We start from the raw sequence: 27,183 nt of genomic DNA, 5'->3' as shown, positions 1-27,183 counted from the left end.
CCGTGGTCCTCTGCTATTGCCCTTCAAAGGTGAAATGGACAGGATATATGTCATTTACAGTGTGTGTGAAGTTGTCTGTACATTCATACCCATCAAATGTGATGTGGATTTTTCAGGATCCTAAAATGTATTTCTGCAATGCTCCATGAGGCTACACTCTGGTTATGAATCTTAGGCATATTGTAATGCAAAAATGAATACCCAGACCATGATATAGTGATTAGAATAGGTGTTTAATGACATATGGTAAGACAGTGGTGATGGTGACTTTAAAAGAAAAAGTTAAAAGAAGTTTTGGACAATGTGTTGTCTCTGACGCAATCCTACTGCTGTGCTTGGATGGTCCCCCTCATGTTGATAGACAACGTCCTACTCTTCCTCCTCTTCAGACATTTGTGGGTCTGGTTCATAGAGGGGAATGTTCCTCCTTACACAAATGTTGTGCAGGATGGCACAGGTCAAAATGATCTTGCAGACCATTTCTGGTGAGTGTAGGAGGCTGCCTCCGGTGATGCCGAGGCACCTGAATCTTGACTTCAGGATGCCAAAAGTCCTCTCGACTATGGTGTGTGTCATCCGATGTGCCTCATTATAGGCACGCTCTGATGTTGTGCTTGGGTTTGCAAATGGGGTCATAATCCATGGCTGGATCCATGCACCTGATCACCTGAAAGAGAAAATGAGTGAGAAAATGTTGATGTTGCTTGCACCATGATTATCACTTTGCATGGCAGTTGTTCTCTTGTGTTGTCTATGACTCGTCTGTGTTTGTGTTATTGTGTGGAATCCTAGGCTTCTAGGATGTAGCATCAGCATGGGGTTGTTTCATTATCTGAACCGGTGTTTGGCTGATTGACCGGATGTTAGCGGTATTTTTGTAGAGTTGCAGTACATTGTGTACTCCCTTGCATTATGTCATGTGTACATTTGTCTTAACTGGGGGTGACATGATACTTCCATACACAGAATCAATTCCACAGTGGTGGTAACACTATTGCATCTATATGACCTGGATATCCCATCCAATTTCACACATGCAATAGAATTTGTTAAACATCAGTGAGGCCCTTTGATTTGGCTAGGTGACAATGTACAGCACATCTCCATAAGTTGTCAGCACTGACGTGTTGACAATTGACAATGCACAAATATCCCATGTGTGACAAGTTCTCTGCAGACCTATTTCTCTACCCTTGCCGAGTTGACTCATGTTCAAACGTGTATCTCTACTACTGAACCTGGTCCAGTTCAGCTGGCTAACTTGGTTGTGAGGTTGACGTTTTGATTGTCAGAAGTTCCATATGCCTGTACATCTATTGTGTGTGTGTGAAATTGTTTCAATCCATATGTGTAGGAATGTGCACATTCAATATTGTCACATCAATATGTGTTCTTAGCACAGTCCACTTGCTTATTGGTAGTGGGAAATGTCAGAGCAGGAGTGATGTGAGATATTGGTACAACATCAATGATTCCATGTCACCTTCATTGTAGTCATCATCATTATGCTATGTGTCTCATGGTGTTTGGCCTGCAGCAAAACACATTGCAAACCCCTTACACAGTACTTATTGCTTGGAAGGGTGTTTGATTGAGTGTTATTGATGTTATATTGAAAGATTCATCTTCCAAGTTGTACTGCCATCTAAGGCCATGTCATTGTCATTGTGTTGTTTTAAATTGTTCCCTTGTGTCTGTGGAGTGGCATCTGTTGTTATTTGGAACTGTCATTTGTCCATAGATGTGTATCCCATTGGGTGAGGATATCAAACATGCCTAGCAGTGTCACAACCTCATTGTCTTCCTGGCCACGTGTCCATGTAGTGGTGTATGTGTTGTGTGCCCTACAGGGTTGCTGTGCAGTGTGTATATAACTGGGTTTCTGTACTTACCAACAAGTAGACCATTTCCCTATTGTCTATCCTGGAAGTGTTGATTGATGGTGCAGTGACAGAAGATGAATGAATCATGTACACTCCTAGGATACTTTGACACGACGTTGGTGATCAATCCCCTGTGATCGACAATGGCCTGCACATTGATGGAGTGTGTGTGCTTCCCGTTGCGGTATAGATGTTCGGCTGCAGCAGGTGGCACAATGCCTACATGTGTGCAGTCAATGGCACCAAGCACGTGTGGGAAGCCGTTGATTTGATAGAAGCCCTGTTTGGTCTCCTGCTGCTTCTGCTGTGTGTTGGGGAGGCTGATGTGACAGGAAGTGAGGGAGATGATGGCATCCAATACCTTGGGTAGGAAGGCAGAGAATGAGGGCTGTGAGATCCCGGCAACCAGGGCACCAGTGATTTGAAAGAGGCCACTTGCCAACATGTGGAGGACAGCTAGCAGCTTGGTTTCTGGTGGAATGGTGAGGGGTGTCTGCAAGCTGGGTGCCAACTGTGGCTCAATGTTACGCAGCAGCTGCTGAATGACTTGACAGTTGAGTCTGTACCTCTGGATGGTGTCTTGTTGTCGGAGTCCCAGAATGGTTGTCCTGGTGCAGAATATCCTCTCCTGCCTTCTGGGTTGCCTTCGGGGTCCCTGCTGGTGTGTGGAAGCTGCTGTTGTTGCTCCTGTGGTCTGCATCTGCGTGGATGCTGGACGAATAGCACCTCCATGTCTTACCTTTGGAGCTCTGCTGTTGCTTCTGTGTTTTTTCCTTAAGTACTGGTGTGTTTGTCCCATTTTAACCCCTGCCCTGACCCAGGCATTATTTTTTGACGCAAATCGGGCTGTGCAGCATTTTCCGACTCTGCCATGCGGGATTTTTGTGCGGTAGCATAAATATGGCGCACGGGTGTTTAAGTCATTTTTTGGACAGGAACGCCTACCTTGCATGTCATTAACGCAAGGCGGTTTCCAGCATCCAGAAAACGACACACACGGCGGGCTCGGGCGTCATTGTACAAATATGGTGCAAGGTTTGCGGCGAATGTGCGTCAAAATGTTTGACGCACATTCGGCGCAGACAGAGTATAGCTATACCCCTCAATGTGTTTGAACAAAATTGACCAGGTTGCTTGAGGAGTAGCAGTAATTAAACAACAATAAACCGACTGCAGTGGTACATGGTGCAGTGAGTTTTGTGCCTAAATTGTCAGTTTTTCAGTACCAACCATTTATTTCAGCCACAATGACAGGGAATATGGTTGTGAGGCCTTCGTCACCATGTAGGCACTCAACTTATTCACAGTCATTTGGTAGTCTTATTCAATGTAATGGAAAGACAAATTATGATTTATCTGTAGACCACATCCTGTTTCAATTGCTGATGACACTTGAGGACACCTCTTATTTAAATAGTCTAAAGATAGCTAAAATATGAAAATTTAAAAAGTAACGATCCATTAGCAGTAATATCGTACGTAATGCATACGAATTAAGTACATTAAACATAAATTTGACACAGGAGAATAGGTCACTTCAAACTGAATGAAGACATCCTTAAATTTGCTCTCTCTATTTTTTAGCATTGTGGAAAATCAAGTGTACATTTCTTGTCTCATCCAGAAACAAAAGGGCTGCCGCCTATGGAAGCACAGACAATGGGTCGAAATGATAGCTTGGGTAGAAAAAGAGAAAACACGTTTCGTGTTTTGTTTTTTCAATACATTAGTATTTGTAAATGTCCAGTGGTATTCGTAGAATAACTCAGGTTACTCCCAAAACTGGCCATGAGCTACCTCTGTCAGTCGCATCTCATTCTATAATGAAAACAAGTTGAGTGGCAGTGTGCCATATCATAATGCTATCCGTCATGATCTACTGCATCAATATAGTACAAAGATTCACATTTTTTAGGAACTGGTTATAGAGCCATTTAGTCTAATTTTAGATTACCTAGTTTAGAAATGCTAGACACAACGGGGGTTGTTGTGAAAAGGTTAGAAACAGAATGGAAAGGTAGATATCCGAGCTCCTCGAGCGTTAGGAGTAGCAGGTACGCTACGACAAGTAACTGTCAGGCTTTACTATTCAGGTTACTCAATCTCCTAAATTAGTTCTCTGCTGAGATTGCAGATCCATGGTTGTTCTTATAAAAGCAAGTCTATCTTCACATAGCCTTCCAGGAGGGAATGAAAACACTGACAAACCATGAGATGGTTTTACATTAATGTTTGAGAGCTAAAGAAGTGGTCTGACAAACGTTTAGAACTGCTGTGGAATCTGGTGTTGTTTTGAGGTTATTTGAGTTTCGTGATGATTTTCTGGAATGGAATTCTCACATAAATAAACATGCACTGACACTGGATTTTGTGAACAATATTAGTGGCGAAAAGGGTGAATGCACAAGCAATTTTGATACGTGAATGTAGTCACTTTTCTTGTCATCACACAAACCATCCCCTGAAGAGCACTATGTGATGGATTACAAATATGTAACTCAAATGAGAGTAAAAACAGAGATCTATTGCTAGAACATGGACACAACTCAACTTTGAAAGTTTCTACCACTACAGACATACAAAACCTTAAACAGAACCTGAACCTCATTCAGACCTGGCTGTCCAGCACCTAATTGAAGTCCAACCCCATTAAATCAAAATTTCAAATATCTACAACAAAGAACAAGCAACGATTATTCCAAACATGGATGCATGACATGAATCTGGACAGATTCTCTCCCCAACTTTTAGTCAATTCAAATCACTTGAATTTAACCTGGTCACCAATCTCACCCTTAAGAAACAAGAAATTCAAGACTTCCTGGTACTAGTGCTCTCCCCTAATATGAAATTGAAACCATTCTACCACAAAATTGACTTCAGAATTGCAGCTCAAAGCCCTCGTACTCCCGCATCTGGATGGTGGCAATTTCGTGGTATCAACCTTCCATACTCCACAAAGGTCTGCAATAAGGGCATTCCCCAGAAAGTAGCAGCCGCCATCTAGGATCTGAAGAAATATGAACCCATCTCCCTTCCAGATTGAACCTCACTGTCTCCCTTAGCTGCTTCCCCTTCGAATCTAGCTGCATTGTTTACAAAGTCACCACCACCGCCTCTACCCATTAGCTGGCTAACAAAGACATCCCCAGTTGGATGCTAGGACACTACCAAACAGGAGGCAAAGTTCAAAAAAGAGAAAAAGAAGGGTGCAGACCTTCTCCATTCATGCAGCCTTAACCTGGAACTACATCAGCGTATCAAACCAGACTGCCTGAACCCTGCTCCTATTTAGCACAGAGCAGAAGACACAGCTCTTTAAGGAGTTCTACAGCATGGTGAAGTGACACTCCTCTCTCACTCTCCGGACTTAGCTACTCCTTCAATCACAGATTGAGTATGTGGTTGTCTTTGACCACTGCCTTTCCGCTTGCTTCATGCTATACAAACATCAGATATATACAACTTTTTAAAAAAATGTTGAATAATGTGTTTCATAAATACAGATGGGAAATAATCTGATTCATTAGCTGCATTGGTAGTAGAAAGCAGTTAATAGCTGTTTTTAGTAGCTTCCAATGCTGTTATTAAACCTTCCAGGCCAATGTCTGTGAAGACTAACAGGCTGCAATGGATAAGAAAACAGGAGATGCCCTTGCATGTATACTAGCTCAACAATCATTCTCCCTTTGTGCTTCAATCTGGCTAACAACCCCTTTCAGTCCCGTGAACAAAAGTCATGCTTCATTTGTGTCTTTGTAAATGAGGATCGCCTGAGAAATATTTGTTTAACAAAAAACACCCAGCCTAATTGTGGCTTCTTGGCTCCTATTAGGGACTGGATGGATCACGGGCTTGAACTGGAAACAGACATAGCTTTCATATTCTTGAGGGTGTTCTCTGTATACCGGTGAGCAGTATGAGGCAGGTTGCGGTGGTCGTTAGCTTTAAGCGCTCTAATGGCCTCATTTATTGCTTGCAAGAAAGCAGACTGAGTGGAAAAAATGTCCGATACTCAGATTAAAATATATTTTCACAGTTTCACTACATTTAATAATTGTCTGTAACAACTGTTACACTGCACAATTATTTCCAGAAATGAGTATCTACAGGCAGAGGTGATTCGTTCTTATTCAAAGAATGGATTGCTGACTTGAATCGTGTAAACATTAGAGGAAAAAAATGTGGAGAGGATGTCTGGCTTAGCAGCTGATTTTGAAACTATGCTATAGTGGTTATAATGCCTGGTTATTCATTTGAGCAATATTGTGTGATTATGGGTTTTGACTTGCCAACCTGACTCTCATTTCTCAGAAATCCGAAAGTGCATAGCAAGTGGCCAAACACATGCATTTAGCTATATACTAAAAGTTCTGTAGCCTTTAGTAAGTGCTATATAATAAAAGATCGGACTGGCTTGGTAAAGAGAAACAAAGTGGAAGAATACCTGCTTTTTTCAGCACTTATCTTTGTGGAAACAACAAATATCACAAAGAAGCAAAGAGCAGCAATCTTTAATTTTCAACAGCCTGCCAGTGATAGCGCGTCCAGTCTTTATAAATTACTTGTACTTGGACACGCCGGAGGTCGGTGAACCTTTTGACCGAGTTGGGTTCTCCTCATCCAAGAATAGTCGAATCACTCAAATCAATAATCATTATAATCAATACCTAATACTCAATCTCTAATCAAACAACAAATTTATTTAACAGGAAATCAGTAATTAGACACACCATGACCTTTCAGTCATGAATAACCACACCTGTTTATTAAAGGTTAATGAGTTTATTTCCCCATATTAACAAAGCTAACACGATATAAGTAAGTCTTAAAATCAAATGGGATACATATACGAACATTACTAGCTGTCCATAACGACGGAAGAAACGCAGTCTACGCAAAATCTGGATTATAGTGCACTCGGTTATAGCAATGCAAATCACTAATATAAGCAACTGGATTTGACTAATTGCATACATCGGTCAGCATAACAAGATTTCAATTTAGCATGGTGCATCAAATGAATACCTCAACTAACCTCTAATTAGCATCGGCATGTGGGACTTCATGCAAAACGAATTTAGTCAACACAAATTTAGAAAACTTCTAGCTTGGGCTCTGTCAAAATAAGCAGTTGGTACCTAAGAAGGAAAACACAATGCATAATACAATTATCCTTTCATAATTACCAAATACAATCAGCATTCAAGGAAAAGTCTTTGTCCTTCAGGTACCGGTTCGATCAGCATGGGGCAGATTTCAAAGGGGCAAAATTAAGGCAAGTTTTCCTTGCGGCAGCAAGGACAATGGGGCAGATTTTACTGCATGGACAAGACGGGGCAAAATTAAAGTTAAAGTCTCTAGGGTGAGAATTCTTAAAGTCTCTTTCTCTGCGACAGAGAAAAGGCATCAAAGTGTCATTTAAAATGGCGTCTTGAATCTGGCTTCAAAATGGCATCAAAGAAAATGGCTGACTTCTCTTTTGTCCGGTGGGTTTAAGTAAGAAACGTTCCAAATTCTTCAGGGTCTTCCATTGGAGGGTTCATAGGGTGGCTTCCTTTTGACCAATGAATAGTGTCTTTCTCCTAGTACTCATTTATGCATAAGGTGTCCTTGGAGCCTTGGAACACAAGTAGCAACAAAGTTTGCCAATTATTTCTATATCAGTGTCTTTCTTGTCTGCACCTGCAGAAACTGACCTTGCTTCAAAGGGGATGAAACTAGCCTAGCACGAAACCTTGAGATAAGTGTATTAGTCATTTCTACTGGAAAAATACAACCTTAAAGTTAAAATATGTTTTTGTTAATACAAGTGAAAACCACACAGTTAAATTTGAGACCAGGCAACTAGGCCAAAGCCTCTGCTAAATTTAAGCTAATCATATAACAGTTTCAACAAGAAAATCATAGAACACATTTGCAATTATGACGGATTACTACATTTGTCAATTCTTCATGATTAATGAAGCTCGTTTATAATAATGGCGAAGTACCTCGTGGGCACATTTTCCCACATACATTATTTTTTCTTTACTAAAATCACACTACCTTATACGATTTTGTTACATGATACATGAATATTTGTTAGTTTTTCTTTTTCTGCTTCATCAATCCCTCCTCTGATGACTAATTATGTCATCACATCAAATCTTCCACCACAAATTTTATTTCATTAAAATTCTGTTTTAGTAATTTGGCACTTCAGTCAATTCCCTCTTCCTTTTTGTTCCCTTTGATTTTTCCCTGTATATTTCTACTATTTTATTTTGCTCTTTCTCTTCTCCTTTTGCTTCTTGATTTCAATATTTTAATAGCTTTCCATATTCCCCAATGCCTAATAAGCAAATTAATATTATTAATATTCCTTTTACTATTTTCAGTAATATTCCGTTCCAAATGTTGCTGAGCCAATTTCCCACAGAAGCAAATCCTTTTCCAACCTTTTCCCATACTCCTGGTTCTTTTAATTCTTTCAAATCTGCACTCTCGTTAGTTAAATTTGTAAGCATTTTCCTAATTTGCCCACTGTTGTCCGGAATATAAGAACAACAGTGACGTGCACTAAGCATTTTGCAAACGCCGCCATTCTTTGCTAAAAGAATGTCTAAAGCAAGCCAGTTTTGAAGAGTCATAGCTCTTTCTGAAGCAAGTTCAGCATCAATCAGGATCATGGCTCCTGAGAATTTTGTCAGCATGTTATCCACAATAGTAGACAACTTTCGTATCTTAATTGAATTCAATATAACTCCTACAGAAGGAATCATTGCTCCAAATATATCTCCTACCACACCAGAAGCTGTCTCCCTTTTCTGAACTCGATGTAATTCAGACAGTTTTGGAAATTTCTTTAAGTCATTCAGTTGATAAATCTCTGGAAATACTATTCCCAAATAACATATCCCATACCATCCTTTAGGAAGACGATAATAGGTGTTAAGTCCACAAATATAACATACCCCTGGAATAGCTGAGTCTTTTCCATTTAGCATGAACGTCCATTTACTCTGGAATAAAAACACGTGTTTACATTCACTCGTTCCTACAAAGATATTGTCATAATATGATTAAGTCTATATACACAAAGTTTCCCTATATGTAATGCATCTAAAGCTAATTTCCCTTGTGTTTTTATTGTGGCAAAAGCATAGTTATCTACAGATGTTCTTTTGTGTAATTCTTTTCCTAATTTCTCCTTTACCATTTTCGTTCTATCTTCAGTGTGATCTAAAAAGCAAACATGTAAGGTTGTCTCTATGAGCATAGACTCTAACAAAAGGCAATATTGGTTCAAAGAAACCTCTAACTAATTTTATATAATAATCTCTTGCTGTTTTACTCAAATATTCAATTATGGGGTCAAATGAAAATACGACGTCCTGATTGGAATAGAAGTATTGAATATACTCCTGGTTATAGAATCTGGTTAGTAACAAACTACATGAAATTCCATACGTAAGAGGCATGCTATGATATGTCACTCCTTCTATTACTGAGGTAGGTATTTGTGTGCACACATAACAATCTTTCGCATCCATTGTCTCAACATACTCATTCAGCAAGCGATAGAAGACGTTAGATGAAAGCGCTTTCTTGACGTGTAAATATTTCTCGTTGTGTTCGAGTTTGTGCAAAGGAGTTAATTCAGTAGTAGTTTTAGAAGTAGAAGCATCATTCACGTCTCTCTCACTCTCTCCATGCATTCCAAAAACTATCGCTATAATTATTAGTACACATACAGTTATTAGACCTATACACATGTATTTACAACCCTTCATTTTATGTCCCTTTGTAGTACTGCCTGACATGATCTATATAGAATCAGAAAGTTTAAGACACTTTATCAAATCAGATTTGCATATATATAAATATATATATATATACAGCTGAACAAGTTCAATGTTCACACGGTTTTCTTTAACAGCTTAGTCTCTTATTGGATTAGCAGCTTTGTCTCAAAATTGGTTTCAAAGTCAATCAAGTTCTCAATGTCTTATCCGGTTCAAAATCAATCAGGTTGTCAATGTCTTATTCGGTAATGTTCATGAATTTCACTTCTCAGGTACCAAAGTGTTGTTCTGCTTCTTCGTTTTCAAGACTGAGAGATAGAAATTCGTCTGACCAATCGTTAGTGGCTGTGTATGCCCACTCTGGACCAGAATATCTTCTGCTCGGTATTCTTTTCCTTTTCAATTTTGCATCTCCTTTCGATTCTCTTTCGCTTATGTCTTGTTCTTTGGCTGTGTCTTTTTCTTCATTCGGTGTTGTTATTACGATAGACACTTCTTTTCTTTTCTCCTTCAGCTTTGGCCCTTCATTCTCTTTTAATGATTCTTTAGTCTTTGACTTCACTGGCGATATGCTTTGTCTCCGTTTCACGCTATTTTCACCTGATGGACCTGCAACCGGTTCTGGAAGAATTTGAACAATTTCAGTCTGCTCTGTCTTGTCTTCTTCCCCTAGGAGGTCAATCAGGGTTTCTCCTTCTTTTCCTGTATCGTAAGCTTCTGGGAAAGCCCTCCTCTTATTATGCTCTCCTGCTTCTTCACCTGAGATAGGGTCTTTGTCACCTCCAGGATCTTTGTCAATTCCTGAGGCTTCTTCTCTGTTGTCCTCAAAAGGATCGACTGCGTCTTCCTCAGAAAAGATTTCTTCTGTCTAGATTTCTACTTGTTCGTTTTCAGGCTCTCTTTGTTCTGTCTCAGTGCCTGGTACTTTCCTGTCAGTTGCTGGTAATTTCAGCGCTTCAATTTCCTCTTCTGTGGAACACGTCACCCTTTTAGTGTGACTGGCGTGAATCCAGTTGGGAACTCCCGCACACTTCACAGTGGTGGTAGTTGTCAGAATCACTTGAAAAGGTCCTTTCCAACGGGGTTCCCGACACGACTTCCTCACGTGCTTCTTTATCACGACCCAGTCACCTGCTTTCAGGGCATGTCCTGGACCTTGGATCGGTGGCAAGGTGGTTGCCTCCACCTGGTGAGAAAAAGAGCGTACCACATCAGCCAGACTTTTGCAGTAGTCCAATACCACATCATCGGTAATATCTACAAGTGCATTTGCAGGAACTGCTGGAAGTCTCATGGCTCTGCCCATGAGGATTTCATGCGGTGATAGTCCAGTTTTTCTATCAGGCGTGTTTCACATTGACATTAACACCAAGGGCAATGCGTCAGGCCATTTCAAGTTTGTGGATGCGCATATTTTCGCCATCCTTGATTTCAATGTGCCATTCATTTGCTCCACTAGTCCTGATGCTTCAGGGCGGTAGCTACAACGCAACTTTTGTTCAATGTTCAGTGCTGCACACAGTAATTTGATTACTTCGTTATTGAAGTGACTTCCCCTATCTGATTCTAAAGAGATCGGGAATCCGAAACGTGGTATTAGTTCTCTCAAGAGTAGTTTTGCAACTGTGAGGCTGTCATTTCTGCATGTAGGGTATGCTTCAATCCAGTGACTAAAAATACACACAATCACCAACACATATTTCAAGCCTCCATGCATAGGCATCTCAATGAAATCCATTAGCATCCTGCTGAATGGCCCCCCTGCTCTTCCAATGTGGCTCAAATTTACTACTGTTCCCTTCCCTGCGTTCATTTGTTGGCAAATGACGCAACAATGGCAAACTGCTTCAGCAACTTGACGGAATTTGGGATTAAACCAATCTATTTTGAATAGTCTAATCATGGCATCCCTTCCAAGGTGGGCTTGTCCATGATACAACCTGGCTAATTGTGTCAAAAGACTGTCTGGCAAAACCAATCTCCCTTCACTTGAGACCCACAAATCATCTGGTTTCTTTACGCATTGTAATTTGCGCCATGAGAGTTTCTCATCCTTACTGACATTATTTTGTAGGAATTTCAATTCTTCGATTGTATCTACAACTTTTAGAGCAAAGGCTTCACTTGGTTCAAGTTCTGGCTCATTTATCAAGTTCCATTCGTCTCTGAGCAATATTCAGTTCAATGCGCAAAACCTTGCAACTTGATCTGCATATCCATTTCCCAAAGAAACGAAGTCTTGTGATTTCGAGTGTGCACTGCATTTTACCACTGCTACTTCTCCTGGTAACTGGATAGCATGTAACAATTCTCTTATTCTTTCACTATTTTTCACTGGTGACCCTGAAGAAGTCATGAAGCCTCTCTTTGACCACAATTGCGGAAAGTTGTCAAGCTCTAGTAAGGGCTACTAGTTCCGCCACCTGTGCAGAGTATACTCCCTGAAGCCAAGATGCTTCCAGAACACCTGTTATTGTACATACAGCATATCCTGCTTTCAATATTCCTAGTGCATCTCTTAAACATGAACCATCAACAAAAATAATTTGATCATTTTCTTCCAATCAGGTGTCTTTGATATCAGGTCTTGGCTTTGTACAACATTCAGTCACCTGAAGACAGTCGTGCTCGATGTCTTCGGCGTTCTCAATTTCGACATTTTCACTGGGAAACAAGGTTGCTGGATTCAACGTAGTGCACCTTTTCAGCTGCACATTGGGTGATCCCAAAATTATTGTCTCGTACCTTGTAAGCCTAGCACCGGTCATGTGCTGTGTTCGGGAACGTGTCAAAAGTATTTCGACTGAGTGAGGGACCATAACTGTTAAAGGATGCCCCATCACTATTCCTTCACTCTGATTTAGGCTGATACCAACTGCTGCCACAGCGCGCAAGCATCCTGGTAAGGCTGCTGCGACTGGATCCAAAGTAGCTGAAAAATATGCTACTGGTCTGTTTATGCCACCATGGGCTTGAGTCAAGACAGACAAGGAACATGCATCACATTCATGACAAAACAATGTGAACGGCTTCGTGTAATCAGGTATACCTAAAGCTGGAGCTCTGCACATGCATTCCTTTAATTCAATAAAAGCATCCATTTCATCTCTTTTCAACACTATTTCATCCAGTGCATCTTTCTGGGTCAGTTTCAGTAAAGGTTTGGCTAGAGTTGAGAAATTGGGAATCCATTGGCGACAGTAGCTTACCATTCCCAAAAACCTTCTCACCTCTTTTCTCGTCTTGGGTGGACTCATTTGAAGTGCACTTGTTATTCTTTCTTTCATGATTCTTCTCTACCCTTTCTCTATTTGGTGACCCAAATATTTCACTTTCCTCTGGCAAAATTGTAACTTTGAAGGAGACACTTTGTGTCCATTCCTTCCCAAATGGTTCAATAAGGCAATAGTGTCAACTGTACAGTCATTTTCTGTCTTGGATGCGATCAGTCAATCGTCAATATACTGTACTAAGGTTGATTCAAAAGGTAATTCCAATGATTCCAAATCTTTCTTTAGAATCTGATTGAAAATTGATGGTGACTCCGAAAACCCTTGAGGAATTCGACACCAACTGTAGACTCTGTCCAAGAATTTGAAGCAAAAGAGAAATTGGCAGTCCTCATGAAGAGGCACAGAAAAGAATGCTTGTGACAAGTCGATGACTGAGAACCACTCTGCATCACAGGGAATTTGAAACATTATCACAGCTGGATTTGGTATTACTGGACAACATTTGACTATTATGTCATTTATTTTTCTCAAATCTTGAACAATTCGGACCTTTCCACTCGGTTTTATTAGTCCCATGATTGATGAATTACATGGACTACTTAGTACTTCTTTCAGTACTTCCTGTTTCACAAACTCATCAATGAGTTGGGCAACTTTCATGAGAGTGTCTTGTGACATATGGTATTGTGGAGTCTGGGGAAATTTACATTGGGTTTTACAGTCACCTTCACTGGTTCTGCTCCTTTGACCAATCCTACTTCTTTCCCTGTCATATCCCACACTTTCTTTTCAACTGTTTCCTCTAATTCAGCAGGAATATCTGCTTCAGTGAGCATTGGATAAAGAGTAATCAGGGGATACTCTTCATCGACAGTTTCCACTTTGTCCCCTCCTAAACTGTCCTCTTCTTCCTCATCACTGTTTGTCTGAATTTTAATTCCATCATTTGAGCACATAATCGAGCATCCCAATTTGCACAATAAATCTCTCCCTAATAGGGATATCGGACTCGAGTCACACACCACAAATTTATGTGACCCTTGAAAGTTACCAATTCTGACTTGCACTGGATCTGTGATTGGGTTTGTCAGATACCTATTTGCTACTCCCACTACTTGAACTGTTCTCCCTGAAAGTGGCAAATTTGGTACTTCGATACTTCTGACTGTAGAGCGTGTAGCTCCTGTGTCAACCAAGAATGAAACGCTGTGACCCATAACTCTTCCTTCCACATACAGTCCCTTTTGATCAACTTCCAAAGATGCTGCAGGCATACAATTTCCCTCCTCATCTGAACTTTCACTCTCCCATACATTGTTTATTCCATTCTCACTATGTAACGGGAATTGGTGTACTGTGTCATTTTGATTCATTCCCTGACCCGTGACCTGTTGAGGAAGCATTACTTGTTGATGATTCATTGGTGCTAAGGGTATTTGCATTTGCTGATTGTGTACCATAGGAAACTGCTGTTGCATTGGCTGCAACTGTGCCATTTGTACACGGGGCATTTGCACCTGCTGTTGTTGTATAGGTTGTAGACCCTGTATCTGATTTACATTATTTTGGAAATTTGGATTTGGACCTCTCGATTTCGGTCCTCTCATATTCTGAAATATATTGGCATCATTGTTTTGCTGTCCTACACCTTCCTGCACCAACATTGGGCACTCCCGTTTCCAATGCCCGACGATTCCACACGTGTGACATGGCATCAGCTTCTTCATTGCCTGTATACCATTTGGAATCACAACAGTATTTAAATCAGGACCATTATTCACAAAACCTCCTCGGCCTCTGCCTCTCATCTGTGGCTGAAACATAGCATTTCCCTGCTGTTGCTGCTGCGGCAACTGTTGTTGGAAACCTTGCAAACCTGTCTGAGCTGCTCTAATCTGCATCACCATCACCTTTTCTTTCAACCTTTTCTGTTTTGTCTCAATCTCACCACTGCAGTATTTTGCATAGTTCAACACTTCATCGATCGATTTTGACTGCCAACAAATCAAATGCATTTTAATCATCTGGCTGATTTCGGGTCTCAATCCTTCCACAAACCTGAACACAAAATGGAGCATGTCCTTTGCTTCAATCGTTTCCCCGCCACTGTAATTTTTAAATGCTTTCAACAATCTCTCGTAGTATGCATGTATCGACTCTCTAACTTCTTGTGCTGTTCTGTCAATTCTCTGCCAATCCATATTTTTCAACGCAACTTTTGTTTTTAAATGCTCAATCACCTTGTGGTATAAACTCATTACCGTAGGCGAGGGTGCACCTGTGTCCCTATCTCTTTCTGGTTCACTTGTTGCCCAACCTACAGCCCTTTTACAATCTTCCCACAAATCTGCCGGAACTACAATTTCAAATAAAGTATTCAGGTCTTCCCAAAGACATTTTGCAAGTTTCACAAATCTATCTGTTTGTTGATACCATTCGATCGGTTTCTCTCTTAATTTACGGAAGTCATCCGTAAAGGATTGAATATCACACCTGTGCCATGGTACATGGACAAGCTTTCCCTTTGCTGTTTCTCTCATTGGTAGCATCGTTATAAGATCATCATTCTGTTGTGCTTTCTCATTCCGATCTGGGGTACTTTCTTTCTTCTTATCCTTTTTCTTAACCCACCTGCTCTCCCACTTGTCTAGACATCTCCAAACCTGTGCGCTTTGCAGTATCTCTTAAAGGTGTGTTTTCATTCCTGCCGACCTCATGTGTTCAAAATCTTTTGTCTCAAAGTCTAACCATAACTTTTGCTCAAGTGTTTGGTTTTACCTATGTCTACTTTGTATCTACTGTATCTGCAATTTCTTGTAACCTCCTATGTATGCTGCTTACTTCTCTCGTGATTCTAGGGCAAATGTATCTCAGCTATTCTGCTGTGTATGATTCTAACCTGTTCAGGCCCATCGCTCCCTCTACTAGTTCATATGCTTCCATGCCCAATCTTATTTTATTCAAATATTCTTCTCCCTTCCCACTGGGTGTACTCTGTGGGGAGTTCAAGCTGTTCAACCATTGTGTCAACTGTTGCGCGTTCAATCCCATCAATGTGGCACTTACGTCTACTGCTACTGATGGTTTCTGTAACATTTCTGTTTTTGAAGTTAGCAGTACTATCAGTGGTGGACCTGACCTTACAACAGTTGATGGAGCACAAGCTAGAATTGGACTAAATTCCAACAAAGACCCAGATCTATTTGGTGGCGTTCCTACCGGAGTCGTTTCTTGAGTATTTTCTATGCATCTCCTTCCTGTCTCATTTTGTGTCATTACCCCTTGGTCACATACATTCGGCTTTGCCTGTATATACAATGGCACTGGCGGACCTACAGTGATAGGCAAGGATATTGCATCCGGATTCTGTCTGTTCCCCGAATTCTGTGGCATGTTAATTCCCACATTATGGTTCATCATTGCTGGCATGTCTAACTGTTTTTCTGCTATTTGAATATATTTCGGCACTTATTGCATCTGCTTTTGAGGCACCAAAATTTGTGTTGATTCAGCTTGAATCAATGTCGGTCTTTGGTAATTCTGTCCTCCCTGCGCCATTAAATTAGAAGTCATTCCCAAATTATGCTCATCATAATAGCGCCTCTGAACCTGTGGCTGATAATCATTGACAGGTTTCAATTTAGGCACGTCAGGGTATATTCTCTGAACTTGTCGTATTTCTGGCATAAAAGGCATATCGGGACTACTTTGCCTCTGTAATATTCTCAAATTCGGTGCTACAGTACCCTGTATTGGTTCTGGAGGGGCAGTGCTAGTGGTTGGGCCATTTTCGCTTTCCACATACGGTGGCGGGCGGTCATTTAGCAATTGCAGGATGAACTCCTCATCGTCTGATTCGTCTGACCTTTTCAAATTTCTATTGTTTTCTCTATCTCCGGACTGACTCCTGTTTGTTTTATAGGTAGCTTTCCTTTCTTCCGTCTCTGGTTCGTCAGTAATTGCTGGAAACAATTTAATTCCCTGCAATATGTCTGACCTCCAAACCTTTTGAGTACTATCCCATCTAGCATCCGCTGGTGTCTTTTCTACTTTTCTCATTCTCGTCTCAAATTTCTTTTGTAGCTGCCCCCTAGCCATTTGCTCCCAAATTGCTAATGCTTCAAACTGTGCTGGTCTTGGAGGTACTTTCATGTTGTATAGCGCAAACCTTAGATTCTCCAAAACTCTTAGATTAAACGACCTGTGGATAGGGAACGCTACACTTCCATGCTTTTCTGTTAATTTGCACCATTGCTTTAACCAAAGACATGGTGCAACTCCCTTTTCTTCAATCACGATGTAAGCTGGTGTACCCTCAGGCGGTGTTTCTTCTCCTACATTTGCTTTAATATATACATCTCCCCTCAAGGCACTCTTAAGTGCTTTGAAAAATTTAATCTTTCTGTCTTTTATTTTTCTTTAAAAATGTAATCAATGAGTGACTTTAATTCCCGGAATACTCTTCGCTTGCCTTTCCCCACCAATTGCGCTTCACGGACTGCGTCCAATCCGTGCGCGACCCTTCTCACCAACCAACCTATCCCAGCGCGGCTCCTAGTGACGTCACACCCAGACACTGTGGCTGACAAAGTCTCGCGGCTTGTCCTCCTTCATTCAGCTTCACTGAGAACTAATTTCTGCAATATATCGCGAGCACTAACCAAAAAGAAGAAAACAAATCTGTTGGTTTACTACAGGAAGGGTAAATCAATCGCTTCAGAAACCTTAGGGATTTTTTTTCACTAGCCTCGGCAGTTATTCCATCTTTCTCAGTTTCCCACTTTCGCAAGCAAAATTTGACCCGCAAACTTTACTCTCAACTGTTCAATGAACTATTCTAGCACGCCTTAGAATTCGTCAAATCTCAAAGTCGACAATTTTCTTTTATTCCTCAACATTCGTACTGACTTGTTGACCACGCCCGATCAACCTACTAAACCGAACAAATTACAACATCAATCAAGTGTCTCATACACTTTTCAACATACTCCAGAGTCTCTTGACCTCGCAGGGCCCGTCTCAACATCAACAACCACGTGGAAAATGTTTCTGCACAAAGCGCTACACACATGTGAAGTTCGACGACTTCCCTACTCTCACACTTTGGAGTATCACTCCTCTAAAACTTTGATTGGATTTCGTAACCCCCTAAAATCCTCCAAAACTTCACAATTCATCTGCGGCATAAGCTGTGCAAGCGCGAAACCCTAACTTCACTCATACTGTCACTAGAAACGCTGAAAACATTCTCACACCTCCGTTTCCTCCATTCGCAAGCTCCGAGATTCCGGGAAAGTCATTGGGGATTTAGGGCATCATCATCTCTCCAACTTGTTTTATCAAAGAAAATTCTAACTTGAATCCGCCTATTGTTCGGATGGGGTCCCAAAGGGCGAAACCATCAATCTCTGCTACCATCTACTGATAGCGCGTCCAGTCTTTATAAATTACTTGTACTTGGACACGCCGGAGGTCGGTGAACCTTTTGACCGAGTTGGGTTCTCCTCATCCAAGAATAGTCGGATCACTCAAATCAATAACCAATAATAATTATAATCAATACCCAATACTCAATCTATAATCAAACAACAAATTTATTAACAGGAAATCAGTAATTAGACACACCATGACCTTTCAGTAATGAATAACCACACCTGTTTATTAAAGGTTAATGAGTTTATTTCCCTATATTAACAAAGCTAACACGATATAAGTAAGTCTTAAAATCAAATGGTATACATATACGAACATTACTAGCTGTCCATAACGACGGAAGAAACGCAATCTACGCAAAATCTGGATTATAGTGCACTCGGTTATAGCAATGCAAATCACTAATATAAGCAACTGGATTTGACTAATTGCATACATCGGTCAGCATAACAAGATTTCAATTTAGCATGGTGCATCAAATGAATACCTCAACTAACTTCTAATTAGCATCGGCATGTGGGACTTCATGCAAAACGAATTTAGTCAACTCAAATTTAGAAAACTTCTAGCTTGGGCTCTGTCAAAATAAGCAGTTGGTACCTAAGAAGGAAAACACAATGCATAATACAATTATCCTTTCATCATTACCAAATACAATCAGTATTCAAGGAAAATTCTTCGTCCTTCAGGTACTGGTTCGATCAGCATGGGGCAGATTTCAAAGGGGCAAAATTAAGGCAAGTTTTCCTTGCGGCAGCAAGGAGAATGGGGCAGATTTTACTGCATGGACAAGACGGGGCAAAATTAAAGTTAAAGTCTCTAGGGTGAAAATTCTTAAAGTCTCTTTCTCTGCGACAGAGAAAAGGCATCAAAGTGTCATCTAAAATGGCGTCTTGAATCTGGCTTCAAAATGGCATCAAACAAAATGGCTGACTTCTCTTTTGTCCGGTGGGTTTAAGTAAGAAACGTTCCAAATTCTTCAGGGTCTTCCATTGGAGGGTTCAAAGGGTGGCTTCCTTTTGACCAATGAATAGTGTCTTTATCCTAGTACTCATTTATGCATAAGGTGTCCTTGGAGCCTTGGACCACAAGTAGCAACAAAGTTTGCCAATTATTTCTACATCAGTTTCTTTATTGTCTGTACCTGCAGAAACTGACCTTGCTTCAAAGGGGATGAAACTAGCCTAGCACAAAACCTTGAGATAAGTGTATTAGTCATTTCTACTGGAAAAATACAACCTTAAAGTTAAAATACGTTTTTGTTAATACAAGTGAAAACCACGCAGTTATATTTGAGACCAGGCAACTAGGCCAAAGCCTCTGCTAAAGTTAAGCTAAGCATATAACAGTTTCAACAAGAAAATCATAGAACACATTTGCAATTATGACGGATTACTACATTTGTCAATTCTTCATGATTAATTAAGCTTGTTTATAAAAATGGCGAACTACCTCGTGGGCACATTTTCCCACATACATTATTTTTTCTTTACTAAAATCATACTACCTTATACGATTTTGTTACATGATACATTAATATTTGTTAGTTTTTCTTTTTCTGCTTCATCACCAGCCCTTCCTTTGTTGTCTAAGCTCTTGTATGGCACCCTCATATGGAGTATGTTGTAATCAAGAGGCTTGGTTGGGGCAAATTCCAAGGATGGGGCCAGCGAGGGCCCCTTGAAGTTGGATACATTGTTGTCAAGCTCTGACTGAAGCCTTTGGTTTTGGCACCAAAAGCTTAAAGTAAGACAGCACTGGATTTTGTAGCCACCATGGTCCCTTTTTAGGTGGGATAGATAAGCCTCCGCTCCGGAGAAGGTTTTTCCTTTGGAGTTTGTACTTTTGTGGTTCTAAAAATCCTCCAGTACAGCTAAACTGGATGATTTATCCGGGACAGCCTCCATGAGGCCAGATACCTTTAATGTGAGGTCCTGCTGATCCCTTTTTTAGTTAATCAAAAAGCTCTGAGTGAGACAAACAAAGTTCTCCTGCCCACCTTGAGTGTAACTTCCCTGAGCGGTCCTCATCACCTTCTTCTGGTCGTCTGTGCGGGGAAAAATGTCTAAGACCCACTTTTCTCCAAAAGTTTGGAAAGATATTTGTGGTCAGTCCTTCAGCCTCAAGGCCCTCAGGGCAGGCTTCTTGTCTTGGTGTCGGGTCCCTCTCCATCAGGGTGTCCTGCAGGGCATAGATAGTCCTTTGTGATCAACTAGGCTCTTTTGGAGTCAGGAGACCTTCTGCTTCTGGATCCTTAGAGTAGGCAAGCAGGAGGCCAACCATATGATCCTCGGAGACCAGTTCCAGTTTCTCTGTACCAGAAGTATTCACTGAGCCCTTTCCTTCCAGCAGGAGCCAAGACCCTCCTTTCTTCCAGCAAAGTCCTTTTCTCCAGGTATAATCTTTGCAGGTCCAAATATATTCTGAGGAGATGGTGATGAGGCACCAGTCTTATGCTGCGCTCTATCGACTGATTGGAGGATTTTCCCTACCCAATCCTGGCTAATTTCTTACCCTATGCCCACTTTCTCTTGCTTTGGTGTGAAATTACCAAGATGCCCGTCTTGCAAAATGGCAGAACTCTTTTGCCACCAGGAAGGTCTCACTTCAGCTCCCTAACTTGTCTCCTATTTAGATGAGCTCTTCTCCCATCAGAATGAGTCAAACGGGTTCTCTCTCCCTACTATGACTGGATCAGCAAGCCAAAATAAGAATTGTTAAGGCTGTTTTTTGTTCTGCAAGCTGTCCTGCAACCCTCTCAGGTGGTTAATCTCCACTAAGTGGCCAATAGTTAACAACAATCTGTTCTTCCTGAGCTCAGAGACAGGCTTTTACCTTGTGGGCCAGGGTCATTAACTCTTCCAGCCAAGATGTTTATTCCAGCTCTGGAGGTGTGACAAGTGGCAGAACTAGCTTTAAGCCAGTTCTGGCAGACTAAAGTACATTTTATCCTCTTATATTAAAGTCATAAATATCTGATTTCATAACTGATTGAGACTTAAGTTAAAAATAGCTTTGAATACATTTTCTAGCATTTTCCCATTTAGAGATGTAGAATAAAGATTTTAATTGGACTGACCTGTTTTATGAAGAATGTGGCTGAACCTGCACAGTGATACATAGGTCACTGAATGGGCACATTTTCTAAATATATAGTGTGTCATTTTTGTGTATACCATGCACTCTGTCTAGTGCGTTTACCAGTCACGCTTTACAGGTGACTTATTATTAATATACAAAAATATGTTTGTTTACATAGCAAAGGCGCTTTTCTTTGTCATCCTAATGCAGTACCTTTAAACTGCAGCCAGTGCATTTTGATGCTCCTGGCAGCCTTATATTTCTGTCATATATGTGGGTGGTGTAAATACATGCCACAGCCCAGATATAACAGTCAGCTTCCATACATGGGTGCAATTTGTACACCATCTACCATGGCTTTACAGGAGAGTTAAATAAAGCAACAATTTTACTTATACCAGTTTAGGGTCAGAACACACACTGTAGCACTGATTAGCACTGTCACCGAATATTAATATCAGCAAAAATGGGTTCCAAAGAACACATAAATCTGGAACATTCGCTACAGGGGACAATTGTGGAAAATTACAGCACAATGGGGCTCTCCATGTTCTGGGTTTAGGTTGTATATTGGAATGCAATAGTACTTTAAGTGCTAGATGTCAATGTGGATTGCTGCAAAGCAACAGACCCTCATGTGCTAGGAGATTGTGTACACTGGTATGATAAAAGGATTTTAAATTCTGAAGGGCAATTGTGAGCTCTGGCGTGGAAATGGGGCATATGCTCGCGCCAGTAAAGATATTTGAAAGGCAATGCTGCTTTAAATGCTCACAACTGCTCATTTGCTGTTTGGATTTCTGCCATGCACTGCCGGTTTCAATTGCTAGAGGCAGTGGAGGGCACTGGCATGGGGTTGTGTTTGCCTTGGATCAATTTTCATATGTGAATAACAATTGAGATTCACATATAAGGCAATATTAGTACGGCTAGGGTAAAGGTGTTGCTTTACATGAGGATTTTCAGCGTAGACGATGGAACCGTAATGATTTCATGTGTTCTTTTTAGACACGATTTTATTATTTTCAACATAATCAGTAGTGCACATAAATATGTAATAAACAGGTCTACTAAATATAGATGATGATTCAATATTAGTTTTTCAAACTTCCCACATTTGAAGAAAAGTACATATGACCTGTATTAATTTTGAAACTATAATAAAAGTAATATCAAGTAACTAACATATAACACAAAAAAATCAAAACAAAAACCTGTTGCATCAGCCATCCAGAGTCTCCAGTTCCCTATGTATTGCAGACACCGTGTATAGTGTTCTGCTATCTTCGAATATCCCTTGCTGTGAAGCATAATAATATCAATCATGAAACATAATATATATATGTATGTATATATATATATATATATATACACACACACAGGTCCCATGGATGTTATAGTTTGGAAATAGAATTATAAAAAACATAGAAATTCACTGGACTAGTTAAGTTTTGAATTTACACACACAAACCCATAGAAATTCAACTGTTAGAGTTATTTCAAGAAACTATAACCTGTGCCCCAAGGTAACTAAAGCTTACACCCCACCATGCACAGTATTCTCATTAATAATTTTATTGCAAATGTTGCAGTGATAATATCAGTGATGCCATAGAAGATGTCTTCAATGATGTAATATGTGGAGAAATTTGCTGTGCATGGTGAGGGCTTGGGTGTCCCAAGGTAACTATAGCTTGCGCCCTCACCATGCACAGTATTCTCATTAATAATTTTATTGCAAATGTTGCAGTGATAATATCAGTGATGCCATAGAAGACGTCTTCAATGATGTAATATGTGGAGAAATTTGCTGTGCATGGTGAGGGCGCAAGCTATAGTTACCTTGGGACACCCAAGCCCTGGGGGGGGTATAGGGGGGCAGTCCTTGGCGCTTTAAAGGCCCCTCTCCTCATAATTTTAATGACAAAGTGGATGTACCAGAAAATAAACTGGCCTTGTGGGGGTGGCCACATGCACCTCCTTCCCAATTTAATATTTAAATATGCCCCTGGGACCTAACCCGCATGGGGGTTGAAAGGAAAACAAACTCAGGAGACCACACTTGTTTTTATTTTTTTTAAATTTATCCACAGACTGTAACCATGTCAAAAGATTCCAAAATCCACATCAACACATAATATGGAAAAATGTTTTGGGACCTCCCCCTTTTTCTCTGCCCCCTCTTGACAAATCACCATGAAAACTTCCACATAGCAGCTAAATTGAGTACTAAACTAGTTTTGAAGATTGCATGAAGATTTGTCAAACAGTGCCATATCTATCTATCTATCTATCTATCTATCTATCTATCTATCTATCTATCTATCTATCTATCTATCTATCTATCTATGTAGCGAGAAAACTGGGTTGATTGCAGAGGCCCTTAACTTTGTGCCCCCATTTTTCACTTTTTGCTGATGCTTTCCTGCCTCTAATGGTGCCCCGGGTACTGCTAACCAGTTCCAGGGCCTGTGCTCTGTGTAAAATGAGTATGAAAATTAGGCTAATTATAATTGGCATTATCAACCTACCTATAATTCCCTATTATATGGTAGGGCATGTAGGTTTAGGGACCCCAGCCTTGGTAGTGCACTGCTGTGGTGAATAGGCTCCGTAGGCTAAAATGGGGAGACTTTATTTTAATTAATAAAGTATCAAAAAGGAGCTAGAACTGTCAAGTTTGATATCAAACTTAATGTTATAATAAGTACTTGCTACTGTTGAATTTAATATACCTTTCACCTAGAAATAGTTTTAGAACTCTTCCTAAACGTTACCAGTTTCAGCTCTGTAGGGTCCTTCTCTGATTGGCCAGCCTCTGGCAGCCTGGCCAGGCTGCCTTGATGAGGTGTGAAGTGGCTTGGGCTGAACACAAAGGAAGTGCCTGGGGGTGGAGATCTGCCTCAGCAGATGGTGAAATAGGATGGGGGAGAGCAGCCAAACTAGTTTTCAAAGGAGGGAAGACATTTGGAGCAGCTCAGGACCTCCCCAAACCCAGACAGCCAGGTGCCACTTGATTAGATTAGAAGAGGGCAAGAGAGGGGTGGGGTAAGGATTTTTAGCCACACCAGTGGGTGGACTCAGCCAGACCTAACCTCCAAAATTCAGTTTCTGCCTTTTTGGCTTTTTAAGATATGTTGCTCCCTGGGATTGATTTTTGGCACACTTCCAAGGAAATGCTCATCCAAGAGGGTGGTGGTCTGCCTGTGATTGGACAGTTGCCCCCCGCTTCTCACTTCAGGAGCAAGGATAATTATGGCAGAGCTGCACCCACACTTCAGATCCCTACAAGGAAAAATGACAGAAGAAGAAGGACTCCCCTGCTGAAGCCCTGGCCTGCACCTGGACACTGAACTCTGAAGAACTGCACCAGCTGCACACTTGGGCTTCACCACTAAAAGGACTTTGTCTGTCTTCAACTGGTTCAAGAAGGGACTGTCTGCTTGCTACATGTGAAGAATAGCTAACCAGAGTCCCCTGCATCAAAACATGAAGGAACTGACCAGCTGACCAGTGGCAAGTGGCCTTTTTGGATTTGAACCAGGTGCATTCTGGGAGTTGGAGTCCTAACCCTCAAGGAGCGACTCAGAGCTTCTGGAACCTTGGGGTAAGCTGTGGACTCCTAAAGGACCGTCTAAGACCTTGAGGAACAAGATCCAGAAGATTGGAGAACTTCTATAAAAAAAGCTCCATAAAGGGAGTGGCCTGCTGTGGCGAGTCAAGCTGGCTTACCTCTACTGCAACCTGGCCTGACTTTCTGGCTCATCCCACTAAAAAGCTCTGGAGCCCCAGACTTCCAGGATTTCACTGGGGGGCTCCTGGAAAGGTGATGCGATGACCTCCCATCAAAAACGTCTTACTGTGGAGAGTCGACCACCATCAGAAGGAAAAAGATCCCAAAAAATTGACAAAGTCTGAACATAAAAAGTTGACTGCGACTTCCAGCACAGATTCAGCTTTGGTCCAGACGAAGACTTCTGTCCTAAAAAATCATCTAAGTCTGAAAGTAGAATTCTTCACTGAGGTCCCCTGCAACGCGTATCCGAAGTGGGCTTTCGGGAGGTTGGATTGAACTGTTGACTTCGTCCAGCTGAAGAAAATCTTGAAGAAAAAGACTAAGGAGGTCATTATGAGTTTGGCGGTCCTGCTCCGCCATGCCGGCGGTAACCGCGGTGACATCGTGGGGGAGCAGGACCGCAAATTATGATGACAGCAGTGAATGGGCTGCAGTTCACCGTCTGTACTGCCAGGGCGGTGGGACTGCGAGCTGAAAGTGTACCACCTTCGGCCTGGTGGTCCACCTTATACCACCAACAGTATTATGAGTCTCCTTTCCACCAGGGATTTCCTGGTGGTAACCCCGCCAGGAAATCCCTAGCGGAAAGGATACTGGCGACAGGAATTAATATTCCTCTCACCAGTATGCGACTCCCCCACCCCCCTAAAACAGCCAATGCCACCCTCCCACTCCTGAATCACATAGACACCACCCGCCCCCAAACCCCATGCATGCCCCCACCCCATCCACACATGTACACACCACACACACATACTCACACATCCACGCGCACACATTCACACACATACACGCATCCACAGCACCCTCCACCCCCGCTGACATGCATTCACACAGATACATGCATACACACGCACACGAACAACCTCCCCTCCATTCACACACACTCACACCCCCATTCACGCACACAACACTCAACACCCCTCCACCCCCTCACACCCTCCCCTGTCGGACGATCAGCTACATGCTTGCGGTGGTCATCTGGGAAGGAATGGGATCCATGGGGCCTGCTCCGCCATCACTGCCCCATCACCACAACACCGCCACGCCGATTAGAAAGTTGCAATACGGCGGGCGGTGTTGTGATGACGTGGCAGTGCCAACAGTGCAACCTCCGCTAGACCGCTGACCATCAGTATGGCTGCTGGCGGCTCTCCACCCAATTTATGGTGAAGAGCTGCCAAGTGTCATAATATGGCGGTCTCAAGACCACCATTACTTGCGGTCACCTGGCTGGCATGACTTTGGTGGTCAACTCTTTTGACAGCTGAAGACATAATGAGGGCCTAAGTCTAAAGGTAAACTTTTGACCGAGGCCTCCCGCTTTCTTTAGCCAAGCACGGCTCCATCGCAATCGGCCTCAAACTTTGACTTGGACCCAGTCTAGTTTGACCAGATGAGCAGATTGGCGCTTTTAGTTTTTATGCACTAGAAAACATTAATTACACCAACGATCCCAAAAGGTAATTTCAGGAAAAACACGGACACTCCATATTTCAAATGAAGAATCACTTTATTCGCAGCATGTGCCTCTTCACACATGTTTTGACCGTAGCCTTGATCACGGTATGGAACAGGAGCTGACAAGTCACTTTTGTGAACAGCTACTTAGTGAACATAAACAACTGACAAAGGTTTTTATGAACTCACTTCCCACTATCAAATGTGCCCGCCATTTTAAACAAGTATGCCTGGTTCATACATTTAATGACAATGTTAATTCATCACATTATCTCCAAGATAAATTCCAGAGAGTATCTTATTAGAATGTCTTATTACAAAAGTTTGTTCATGCTTTTCCAGGTACGCAATGTATATCTCCAACATGATATGAGTAATTATTGACACATATTCAAAAGTATATTATGAATTTAAATCAAGTCGGTGCATTGTGGGAAGTCTAGTACAAATACAATTGTACTATAGTAAATGTGTGGCAATATCTGATTGCTAAGATTTCACATATGTTC

This window comes from Pleurodeles waltl, chromosome 3_1, assembly GCF_031143425.1.
Source record: "Pleurodeles waltl isolate 20211129_DDA chromosome 3_1, aPleWal1.hap1.20221129, whole genome shotgun sequence".
Lineage (NCBI taxonomy): Eukaryota > Metazoa > Chordata > Amphibia > Caudata > Salamandridae > Pleurodeles > Pleurodeles waltl.
This window is presented reverse-complemented; position numbering follows the sequence as displayed.